Source organism: Alosa alosa, chromosome 11 (genome assembly GCF_017589495.1).
Source record: "Alosa alosa isolate M-15738 ecotype Scorff River chromosome 11, AALO_Geno_1.1, whole genome shotgun sequence".
Classification (NCBI taxonomy): Eukaryota; Metazoa; Chordata; class Actinopteri; order Clupeiformes; family Clupeidae; genus Alosa; species Alosa alosa.
Genome location: NC_063199.1, coordinates 11,498,682 through 11,511,551, shown reverse-complemented (window position 1 = coordinate 11,511,551; position 12,870 = coordinate 11,498,682). Strand labels below are relative to the sequence as shown.

Here is a 12,870-nt window from a genome sequence, read left to right as displayed (position 1 = left end):
CCTTATTTCTGTAGGTCTTAAGAAAAGACATAACCTAGAATACCACACAAGTTTAACAGGAGAGAGAAACCTTCATGCGCTGCATACTTTGTGTAACCCCCACACACACTCGCACAGAAAACCTACTGCCCTGTGACCTCTGTCAATCTGGCTTTCTTAATCTTAATTGAATCAGGCCTGTGTGAGATGCTGACACTGAGGGCTCCCTCCAGGCTGGGAGGCCCAGAGAGGCGGCCAGTGAGAGGGGAGTAGCCGGAGGAGCTCACCCTGCTGTCCTCTTCCGTCAGAGCTCCTCCGGCCCCCTCTTATCCGTCACTCTCAGCCTCCAGACACACAGACACGCCACGCCACGCTGCTAAACGCTCCCAGCAGGGCCTCCACTGCTACCGCTCATTTAATAACCAGGCACTTCCTCTACGGACCAAACAACAACAACAACAACAACAACAACAGCATTTGGGTCCTTTTTCCTGTAGAGTTCTTTTCTAAGCAGCTCTCAGAGCTCCTGGTGCCTGTGCAGTGTCTCGGGGCCATGCTGCTGTGCGAGCCTGACGTGGGGCTGATGTGAGGAGGCCTCTGGGCCGGCACCTGGTATGGCTGGAGGACCCTGGAAGTGACGGCTGTTTAGAGTGAGAGCTCCCCTCGAACCTCGGTCACGGCACACAGATTAATCACTGACGTTTACAGCTCCACTTCCCTCTCAGCCCTTGAACTGTGCACTGGTATTTCCCTTTTTCCACACCAGAAAGACATTGATGCAGTGGACCACAGGTATCAGTTCATCTGAACACATTAATCACAGCAGTCTTATCAGCCCTGTAAAAGTGTGAGTATGTATGCTTGATTCATGCCACAGATAGAGCAGAAACACATTAATCAACCTTTAGCCTGAGAGAGAGATAATGAGAGAGAGAGATGGAGAACGAGAGAGAGAGAGAGAGTTTTTGGAGGTTTCAGCAGTCAACGGATTTAAGGTAATTTTATGGTAAATTTATTTTTTTAAGCAGCTGCTCCTAATACTGTCTGTCTGCTATTTACTCACATAACAATCCTGTGCTGGAAAAAAGACAACTAGTAAAATGTTTAGTGATTCACATAGCAATGGAATTAGAAAATTGTGAAATAAGAATGGATCAAGATCAATGTGAAATGTAGCATTAACACCCTTGTCCATCATCCTCCATTGAAGTGATGAGCTGAAGCCCAAGTAATGGCCTTTTGAGCTCTGGGCATGTGTACCTTTCTCATTCACAGCCACTCTGCTCTGCACACCTGCTGAATCTAGGGCAACACACCTTACTCACAGCTCTAAATCACTTTTCAAATGTGATTGATTTGCTGCTGCTACCTAGATAAACTCATTGCTTTCTCTTTGTTATGTCTGTTTCCTTTGTGTGTAACCTACTTATTGGGAAATACAAACATGTCAGAGAAAGCACTCACCTGGGCATTTTCTAGACAATCAAAATATTATGCTGAGTGTGATGTATTTGTGTACTTTTGATATTTCACAAGCTGCACAAAAAGCACCTTTGTTCTTTCATTCAAGTGTGGTTTAAAATGGGCTTCCTATCTAAGTAGCATTACAGTGACCAAGAGCTTGTTAGTTACAGTTTTTCTCAGTCACTTTGGTGCTTTTCTCACATCACTATTAACATTTGCACAGCAGTTAGTGCAATTCTCAAAACAATTAGTGCAAACTGCAAAACCTAGTGGATGACCTGCAAAAGCACGTCACTTGCTCAAAATGGATAGTCCATTCCTCAAAAGCAGGTATTCATGTCAATGAAACTGTCAGTGTCATCAAAATTAGAAGTCTTGACACTATCATTTATGAACAAGATAGTCAAATGGCTTTGTCATGTTTTCATTATGACCGTTCTCTCAGTGTTTTCCAATGCAAAAAAAGGTCAGAACTCGGTGACACTACCTGAACATGCTCAAGACAGCACTATACAGCACTTGCACAGCCATTTGAAAACTACAGTAAAGTTACACATTGCTGTAGTTAGGTGAGTAAGTGAGTACAAGACACTGAATACACGTGCATTTTTTACTGTATGCTCTTTGCAATTCTAAAGCATTGTGACAGAATTTGATAACTAGTTCAACAATTTTGTATGTAATGACTCAAGCAATGAAATGAAGACTATTAGTTTTATTTGGAACGACTATTCAGCATTCATAAGTATTGTTAATTTTGACTGACATGACATAAGCAAATGATAATGTTAAAAAACAGCAGAGAATTGTATGAAAGCAACTGATACATGTCCAAAAGTATTTGCAATTTGTTCAGAGGAAGGAGAAATTGCTACTATGATGTGCAAAAAAGCACCAAGGCAACTGAGAAAAACTCTAATTAAGCAAACAGCAAACATTTCTGTTTTTACATATGTGAAAAGGCCAAAGGGGATCTAGTATGTTTTGATTCTGGAAAAATAGTCTAGATCAAGGAGAAATGAAAAACACAATATTGAATTGAGGGAGGGCAAATGCAAGACTGTCATCACATTATAGTAATATTCTTAGAATGGAATTTGAATACCTTATCACCTCTTGAGACAATTCTAAATTGAAACAATCAAAATAGTAAGCTCCCTATCGGTTTGTCAAATTCTGTTTGCTGTGTGATTTGATATTTTCAACAGGTTTTTTTCAAATAATTACACTTCCCTTGTGTGACAAAATGCCCTCTATGTGTATATCTTGTTGACTTGTATTCCTATTTAGGCATGTCAAAGCAATGATGAAAATGAACAATAATTGATCCCTTTGAAGAGACACAGACTGAAATCCTCTTGTGGCAATAGACTTTTTCAAACATGCCAGGTGACTAAGGTTACTCACTCCAGCTTTTCTCTCTTCTCTTCATGACCCTTGAGAGCGACGATCAGCTCAAAAGCAATTACGCCGATAAAGCGCTGTCCAAACAGCTCTGTAATCTAAACCGGTGACTATTGAGAGCTGGGAATCCTGTAGGCAGATCAATCTAATGGTGGACTCTGGAGAGAAAGAGTGCAGGCAGGTTAAGCACTGATGTATGGCCCTGTATTATGTTCCAGTGTACAGACTATGCTGACAGGGGAGGTTAACTAAGAGGGCTCTTTTGTGACTGTAGACTCCACTCCATAGAGGATTTAGCTGTGAAAGGGTTCAGACTGATATGGAGTGCCTCTATCGCTGAAATTGAAACGTGTCACAACACTAACAGTAACATAAGTTAAGGTCACAGCTGTTCAAAAGAAGAAAAAAATACATCCCTTGGCAGACATATCCCAAACACAGGAAGTGCCTGGTCTAGGATGTGAGTGGTTGGACAGACTTTACAGGGACACTACAAAGGATACTACACAGTAATTTCTGCTACTTTAATAGCTTCCTAATGATATTTGAATCCAATAGTATGTATATCTTTAGCCCTGCTCCCCTGCACTGCTGCACAGCTTTTTCCCCCATCACTGTTTGTTGTGCTGTATAAGTAAATAAGAAAACAAACATTGAAAATGCTACAACATTTAATCCAATTAGAATGATGTCGCTCTCCTGCAAATGAGCCGATGTAACTGACCCTAGCCCTCTAACTACAATCATCAGTGCCTCTAGTCAAAGGTCTGGATTTACAGAAGCCAAGCCGAAGTGATAAAGAGAAGTGATAAAAATCCTCAAAGGGAGGTGAGACTTTTACTCTGCTGACACAAGGAATGCAGTTCAACTTAGCAGGAATTCCTGCCTTTTACAATCTAGTTCACCTTTTCACTTCAGTTCAAGATGATTATCACAGCAAAAACATTACTCCTGCAAAACATATAAAGGTGGCCTCTATCCATTTTTATCATTTTTTTCTAGTTCCTCCTTCATCTGTGATGATCCTCTGCAGCATGCACTAAATGTGTGACAGACTACATTTCATTTAGATCACTCTCAACAGAGACACAGAGAGCTACACAATCAAAAGCAGCACAGAGCCTGAACGCTATGTTGTGTGTGACCAGGTGTCCAGGAACATCTTTAACAAGGAGTGAGGCCAAGAATTCTGCCATCCATCATTACAGATTATTAGCTCCATTAAGATGCCAGTTTGACAAGAACACACTTTGACCTTGGCTGTTTTATAGGCGTCAGTGTGACTAACAGAAAATGTCAGCAAATACCAAGTCAGGTTACATATATCTTTGTAATATTAGTTTGTCCATTAAATAAAATATTTGTCACCATGTCTTTGATTACATTGATGACAAATCACTGCACAATATGGCTGTCTGATATAATTGCTATGTTCTGTTCTGCTATAGTGTTTACCAAAGCTGTGTGTACAGCTCGTGTATCAGGCTCTCAGACTGCTCTGGGAATGTCTCACCAGCAGGGCAAAACCCACCCCCACATATGGTCTCAATATTCATGGATGCCAGCATCACATTGTGAGCTTGGGCACACACTCTCTGACCAGAAGTGACCAAGCATTTACTGAGAGGAAGACAGGTATTTGCTCAGGGTGGTGTTCAAACCTGAACCCTAATTATTCAACAGTATCACAATGTTTTTTTGGCAATCCTGTGTAAATGCAAGATATATTTAAGTGAGGGTATTAAGGCTACATTTTCTTTGCATATCATTCATAGTTTGAAATATAAGTTCAAAATATCTACATTTATTTCAATATATTCTTTTTGAAACATCAAGGAAAGGAAGAAAGGAAAACATTCAGACAATACCTATAAACTGTCCCATATTCTATTTAGGAATGGTCCAGATATGGACAACTGCTTCCTGCATGTGAACTTGGGCCGAGCACTTGGGCTCTCCGCTCAGCCTTTAGCTCCCTCACACCTCACCACTGAATCCCCAAGCCAGACATAGATGACTCTCACATCACACACAGCTGAGAAAGAGGCGCAGCCCTGACAAAGACACTCTGATTTGTGGAGTGTGTCAGAGAGAGCATGCATGAGAGCGTGAATGTGTGTGTGTGTGTGTGTGTGTGTGTGTGTATGTGTTGCTGCTTACATCTAAGTTTTCTTTTGAACAGTCTCACAGAGCAAGCTATGACTTCATCAATTTAGATAGTGTCTACATGTCTGGAGACAACTTGCTGAAATTTTAGAAGTGGACTGCGGCAAAATCTTTCACCTACAAGACTTTTGCCAGAGGCGTTCCCTGTGAAACCAGCACTGCCACTTCTGCCTGTTTGAGTCATTGCCCTTCACCTCCGCCTGCTGGATTGGCTCATAAATTTCAGTTTAAAAAGAAATAAGTAAAAGATTTTAGTTCATATTTTTTACACTTAAGCCAAATTTCCATTGTCATATCATATTCCTGTCGAAGACTAATATTAACTACCACTGTATGAAAAGACAGACAGGATTTTTAAATAAATGAATTCAATGTGCTGTTGGAAAAACTCACTTTAATACTGCAAATAATCCCAACTACTAAAGGATTACTAGATATACAGTAGATATGAAACAGTACCTCTCTGTCTCACTATCACAGATAATGCAAAACAAAATACAAAATACAATAAAATACAAAATAAATTAAAATGTGTTCTAAAATGTCCCATACCATGAATATGCCAAATCACTCTAAACATACAATTACACTCTTTGTAGACTCCTCTGTCTATTTAACACATTTGGATGACTGAGAATAGATAAATGGACTGACTTTCTGTCAGTTATCAGACGTCTCTTGACTAGTAGAGCGACATGTTTTACACCTGTGTGTATTCTTTACTGTGATGTCAGTACCATCTGGCGTAGTGATCACATACTGTAGCTCAATAGATTCCTTGTAATAACAGTAAGTACAGTTATTTGTGTGGCCTTTTGTGTTGAGTTTCTCTTACATCATTTCTCTTCTTCTCTGTCTCCTTCTATGCAGTCACATGACATTCAAGTCACACAGAGAGAGGCCAGTGCATCACCAGATAGGTAACTCTACCCCAAATAATCCATCAGGAAGAAATCGTACCCTGAGCTGACCATCTGTGTGTGTCCACCACACAGTCACAATGAACTCCAATCACCTGCAGCTACAAAAGACCCTGTCATGGTCTGCACATCACCGGACAGAACACAGCCGAGATGAGTGCACCTTACAGCCAGAAGTGTCTGGTAAACAGAACACAGAGACTTGCTATAATGTGCAAGATACTGAGACGTGTCCTCTCAAACAATCCCCTTCTCCTCCACTGCCATTGTTCATGCAAGCTATCGCATGCCTCTGTATGTATTGGGTTTAAATAGATGATGTTTTTTGGCTGGGCTGGCACACTGCAGGCTGTAGGCACCAAGGCTCTGCTGACAGCCTAATTACACAACTCCAGTGGACTGTGGTATATCAGATATCATTAGAACTATCTGGCACTAGGCCTTGTATGAATACTGGAGTATAGTATTTGTTCTGCCCTTAAGGTTGCCATATTTACCAAAACATAGACAAAAAAACAGGCTAAAAGATGGCAAGGCAAAATATGTTGGTTTCTCGAAGATTGAAAAGAGGACTAGTTTACTGATGGGAGCCCTCATATAGTGTTAGGCCTGAAAAGTTCTCAAAGACAAGTGATTGGAGATTCAGATTGATGAAGTCATGCGGTGATGACTTCCCATTGGTTAACATCTCATGTTTTCCTTCAGAGAACCAAAGTTAAATATTCATAACTATACATTTCCCCACCACGTTTTTACTAAAAAAAAATATCTACATGCCATGTTAGAGGTCTGAGCTTCACTGAAGTTAAAGGTGAGATGTCTGCTTTTTCCTTCAGTAAGTGCTGAGTGGCATGATGTGAGAAGGACCAGTATGATGGGGAGGTCCTCAGCTCCCGGGGGAAGTCCCCTGACTGGACGTGTGAGTGGGGAGCTTCAGGATGGGGAGTGGGCACGGGCCTGAGACAGGGGCGGAGTGTCCAGCTCCATGTTCAGATGGCCTTGGCTCCGTGAGCGAGACATCAGCAGAGAGGAGAAATGGGTGTACCTCTGGGCTCGCCTTCCTCTTGACCACTTCCCACCTGAGTGAATGAAACCGGGATCAGTCTCCAACATGGACACATGGAGGTGTGACAGTAACAATATAAAGGCACACCAGAGCATCATGCTTAGCTAAAATAGATGATTTACTGGACATTAATCCTAAAACATGCAAACATATAGATGTACAGCATTAACAGCTGTTGCAGGCAAGCTCACCTGACTGAGAGCCTGGCTTATTGAAGACATCCGTGCTGCCAGTCCAGTAATGCACCGCCATTTTCCCATGGTAGTCTCTGATGTTGGCCTTGGCATCTAATACAAGCACAAATGGCTCTCTGACACTTCCCATTCATTAGACAAGATTAAAACATAGGATGCATGCTAAACAAAAAGCTAAAAATAGTGGCTACCTTCAGTGCAAAATACAATATGGCATTTATATGTATTAAACTCAAGAGAGTGCTCCAACAGCTAAGCAGGATAATTATCCTCCGAGCTAGTGGCTGTGGGATGCTAAAGTGCTGGCATATTAGATTTTCATCTCGTTTTCATGGTGTGACAGCTGTTCCTTAATTCTGTGAGCATTAGGGTGTTCATAGTATTATCCGGTGCTGGGTTCCCATAGACACACAGCCATTATGTGGGTCATTAAAGACATGAATGAGCTTTTAATGCCACCCACTCTCTCTAACAATGGCACTGCATCGGACACAGACCTGTGATCTACAGCTTGGTGATACAGATTTTTTTCCGGGGTAAAACAGAACCTGGTGCTGAAATAAAAAAATGCAAAACACAATGCTCATACACCCTGTTATTTTCTTAACTAGTCTACAGCTGTATTTAGCTAACAACATATTTAAAATACTAAATATAAGTGTTAAAATTGTCATTTGTCAAGTATCACAATGAACACTAAGAAATGAAGAACACAAATACAAAGGCAGCCACCCACCCAAATATATTTACGCCCCCCAAACCCACACACAGTAGAGGAGTGTTCCTCCTCTCTCTCTCTCTCTCTCATGTTGCAGTAATGACCACCATGACGAGTATGAGAAACAAACGGTCCTGGTTCTTTAAATTAATAAATGTATCCCCACCATTGTCATGTCCACCATTGGGGAGTCATTAAAAGTAATATAGTGCGGGTTTGTGGCGGGTGAGGGACTGGCCAGCCTGTCTGTCCTGTGTTCCTGGCACTGTTAATCACTGTGGTCCGACTGAAGCCATATGGACAGGTGCTGCTCAGGGACCAGCTCTTATACCTGGGTGGTTAATTAAGAGCTGGCTGCCAGGCCACTTGGAGCTCAAATCCCCCACCAAACCCCCCGACCAGGGGCCTCTAAGCGCTGGGGAGCCACTAGGGAGAGGCTGAGAAGTGGTGGGATAATTATTTCAGATAACACAGAATGGATGAGGGTGAACCGTGCATTTGAAAGCAGGGCAGCTGTAGAAAGTGGGAGAGCGAGGAAGAACAGCCTTTAGTAATAAAGGTCAACGTCCTCTGTTTTTATTTGAAGTGTCAGCAGCCTGTGATGCCTTTTCAGAGTGAGTGACAACTGAATGCATTTTTATAAATACATTTTACATTCAGACATGCAGTATTAGCATCTGCCTCTTGTGCAGCCAAGTGAATCTGGAAATAGGACTGAGTTCAGGGCCGTGAGGTTGGAGTTTTTTTAACTGATGAAATATGCCATTTACTATTTCTACATTTTATAACAATGGAATGCTCTGCAATAAAATGGAATGATCTGCAATAAAAATTATAAAGTGACACATCAAAATATTCATAGTACCCTATTATTTATGGCCATATTTTAAACTGTTAATATTGCTGCCCTGGTTATACCTACATGTTCAAGTAGAAAACATAATCTTGTATCAATTATGAAAATCCATTCAGAAGGTAGCTTCTGTTTATAATCAAACCAAAAGCAATATTTTGCAAAAAGAAAGCTGTATTTACAAATGCATACATTATTATTTGCATTCAGCGTTAGGTCATCTGCACAGTCTATCTAAACAACAGTACTGGTGAGACTATAGTAGGTATAGTGTCATGTAATTGCTACGTTTCAGAGCCCAACGCTTACTGCTTTGGAGCTAGAGTAACGCCCACTGGCTCAACTATTTCATCTGCTCCCTCATGTTGTATGAACACTCACCCTGTTCTCTAGGGTCAGTCCAAAACATTACTATAGCACTACTACAAACAACAATGACAACATCGACAACAATGTCACAATAAAAATAATAATGATAATATTATAAATAACAATAATAATAGTGTTAATGTTTGTTAAAACATCCTGGTTAATTTGGATGTCATCATGCAATACCAGATTCCTTACAACTGTACACTGTCCATCTTTACTGATGTGTCTTTAGAATAGCAAGGACAAATAAAATAGTCTAGTCCACAAATGTCCAGAGACAGATTAACAGACATCAAATCCTCCAATGCATCAGCTTCTATGACTGGGGCAGCCAATCACATTATCCTCCACCACAAGCTACCACAAGCTACTTTGCCCCAATTGTATTTACAATATATAATTTATGTTATATCAACATTCTCTGTAATCTGTGTAATCCCCTAATGTGGCCATCCCCAGGACCTGCTTTCAACATGTCAACAGCCTGGCTACATAAAGCAGTAAGAAAACCTGCAACCGGACAGACATCCCTGTCTGCCCATTCTTTTGTGTGTGGGCTACAAATTCACAATACTTGCAGCATGTTCAAATTACATGTAAATGCTTTATAAAGAAAATCGAATCCATATTCCAGCTGCACTTCAGATTATGTCTTTAATTGTCTAATTGTTGAACTTTGATTCAAGGGTCTAATTCTAAAATTCTAAGGAGAGTAGCCTACTATTTGTGGTGTGGCTGTGGAATATAAGAAAGGATTATTTTAGGCATCACCACCTGAACATATCCCCCAATTTAATTATAACTGTTTGTATGGTTATAATTACAACATAACTACATTATAGAAAGTGTTACCGTTATAACATTGTTAATATATCACATTATAGTATAGTAATAACTATAACAATTTAAATGAGTTAATTGCAATTGAGTGGTAAAGCTGTAGTAGTAGTGATTCCTGTAGGAGTAAGAGTCAAGGCAACTAACACTACAGACTCGTATCGTATCTAATACACTGCTACATGTGCAAGACTGTTCTCTGTTTATGGTGTACTGCAAAAATGCCTGATGCATACGCAATCTGTAACTAAACATTAAAAATCTGGCCCATCGCTCTGTCATCAGCAGCCTACTGCCATGTTGACACACTGGTCAATTAGTCAACAGTAAGCAGTGTGTGGGGGTGCCAGCGTGATGGGGTTCTGCCCTGGCACAGCTTCACTCAGCAGAGTGACTGAGTGCAAGTTCCCACAGCTCAATCAATTAGGCTGAGACAACATGAGCAGCATCTGACAAATGGCTGGGAGATGTCTGTAATTAGCCACATTCACATGTTCAACAGAGAGAGGAGTTAACTGTGAAAAGCTCATGCTAAAACTTACCCAATTTCCCATGATTGTCTTTAACTAATTTAAACTTTTCGGCTACGTATCGTGAATCTAAAAGCTTAGTATTACATTCATATAATAACTAGCCTATATAAATATTCAAGTGTTGTTGTAGTTGTTGTTGTTGTTGTTAGTTACTGTAGAAGTGGTAGTAGTGGTAGCATTTAACTTTCAATCTAAATATGATGGCTAAGAGTAATATTTACGTTATGTCATCAAGTCAAAGAGACTGTAAGCAATGTAAGCGATTCCAATCCCTTCCAGAGCAGTCCCCTTCTGCTAGTGTCCACCCCCTTTAACTCATTGTGCAGTATAAACATAAAATTATTATCAGGCGTTTTTAATCTCTAGATTGGTTAACATAGGCAGGCGGCATGGAGATCTTGGTTGCTGATTACAAAGCTCAAGAAAGCCTCAGACATTTTTCTTAGAGCATCTAGTTTCCTGATGGCTATCACTATGTAAAACTAGATAATGTAAGTATTCCCAAAACGATTCCTTATACACCAGCTTTAAATAATAGTTCTCAGTTTCAACAGCTGCATGTGTTGTGTGTTAAGACAAGCTTAGACCTGGCTCTCCGATTTCCCATGTGCAATATATTAATTCTTATAAAGTGGCTGTATTTTGTGACAAGCTACTATATCTTTATGGAAATATTTCATTATGGCAATTATTTTGCAAGGTATCTGTAATAACCAATATTTGGTGCAGTGTGTTCCAATGCCTTTTTTAAAATAATGTTTCATAGTTAAGAAATACAAATTGAGATCCAAATGAGAAGTTGTCCTTATTAATCTGTAAAAGTGTGTTGACCAAAGCTCTAATGCGGCAACTCTTCAATAAATTATCTGTGCATGTTCTCTTATAATGGATCAATTGTCTGGTTTGATTCCTTGAAAAAATATGTATGGCTATCAAATATAACGATTCTCTCTTTGGCTTATGGTATCATAAATTGATTAGGGATAATTGTGTAACATAAGTGCTTCTGTTATGTAAGATCTACTAAGTTGTGACTGTGTTAAAACATTTTCTAATTACATTGCTTACAACCTGATCTAAACTAATTGTTAAGATATGTTGCTAATTAGCACTTTGTACATTTGAATCAACTTGGCTGTAGAGTCCCTCTGTTCAGCCCTACCTCCCATGCGCCCTTCCCCATCCCCCAGTGAGCCCTCTCTCTTGTTGGGCTGCTGTCTCCTGGTACCCGGGGCACAAAGGGGAGTCCATGGGAAGCAGGGAGGCTGGCCGGAGGAGGGCTCTGAACACTCATTTCCACTCAGCATATGGAAATTCTGTTGTGTGTACACAGACAGTGTCCGGTAACAGTGACCCTGGCAGCCATATGCGCCTGAGAGAATGGCGAGCACCACGCAGCTAGGCGGCTCCCTAACACACAACATATGGACGTCTAATCAGTGCATGGGGGGCTTCAGTGACAGACCCCCATCTAAGTCCACATTCCCCACGTCCAGCCTGAACGTCTCGGGGGAGCTGCTAATGAATTGCTCTATTGACTGATATCTTGGCTTGGCTCATTACAGCTGATGAGTGCGGGGGTTCTGTCGCTGGGCCCCTCTGTGGGCTTGTGTGGGCCCCAGAAGGCTCCTTTGTCTGAGGGCTCTGAACACAGGCTTGTCATCTGGGTCTCTTTCCTACGTGCTTCTGCTTGTGTTGTGGATCATTTATTAATGAGGGGCCTTTCAGGCACTGAAGTGACCACATGTGGAGCCATGTGGTCAGAGGGGGAGATGAATAACGTTCCGTGTGGTGGTGGTGAGGACCGCTGATGACTTACTGTAGTTATTGATGAGGAGCTGGATGATGTGAGGGTGTCCATGCAGGGCAGCCAAGTGGAGTGCAGTGTAACCCTGTTCAGGAAAAAAAAAAAGAAAACATCACAGTGATCTTCATCTTCCTAGATGTGTTACAGGCAGTGTCACAGTGCAGGTAATCAAACTCATTGCATATGATTTCTACAGAGACTGTTTGGTCAGACAACTCTTTGATAAATAAGCAGAATGTAATAGCTGAAGATAAAGAATGGCATGTAAATTTAGCTTCCTGTGGTGTCTGTCAGTCCGCCATGATATTAAAAAGCAGCTGGGTGTCATTTCACACACCACTGTGCTCAGAGGAACCTCCAGATCCGCCTGTTTGTCTGACCGAGAAGCCTGCTGTGGTGAACAGTGGGCCTGTCATCTACAAACATTAGCTCTCTCCCCAAACACACACACACACACGCACACACACATACACACACACGTGCACACACACACACACTACACAGACAGACAGACAGACAGACAGACACACACACACACACACACACACACACAATGA

The 12,870-nt window shown here is 41.2% G+C and overlaps 1 long non-coding RNA gene across 1 annotated transcript; it reads right to left on the bottom strand.

Annotated features, from left to right (window-relative positions):
• Positions 1 to 5,387: 5,387 nt before the first annotated feature.
• Positions 5,388 to 12,401, bottom strand: LOC125303811. Its single transcript, XR_007195112.1, has 3 exons — positions 12,326 to 12,401; positions 7,191 to 7,286; positions 5,388 to 7,012 (listed from the first exon to the last, which is right to left on the bottom strand). It is a non-coding gene; the product is annotated as an uncharacterized LOC125303811 (long non-coding RNA).
• Positions 12,402 to 12,870: the final 469 nt, after the last annotated feature.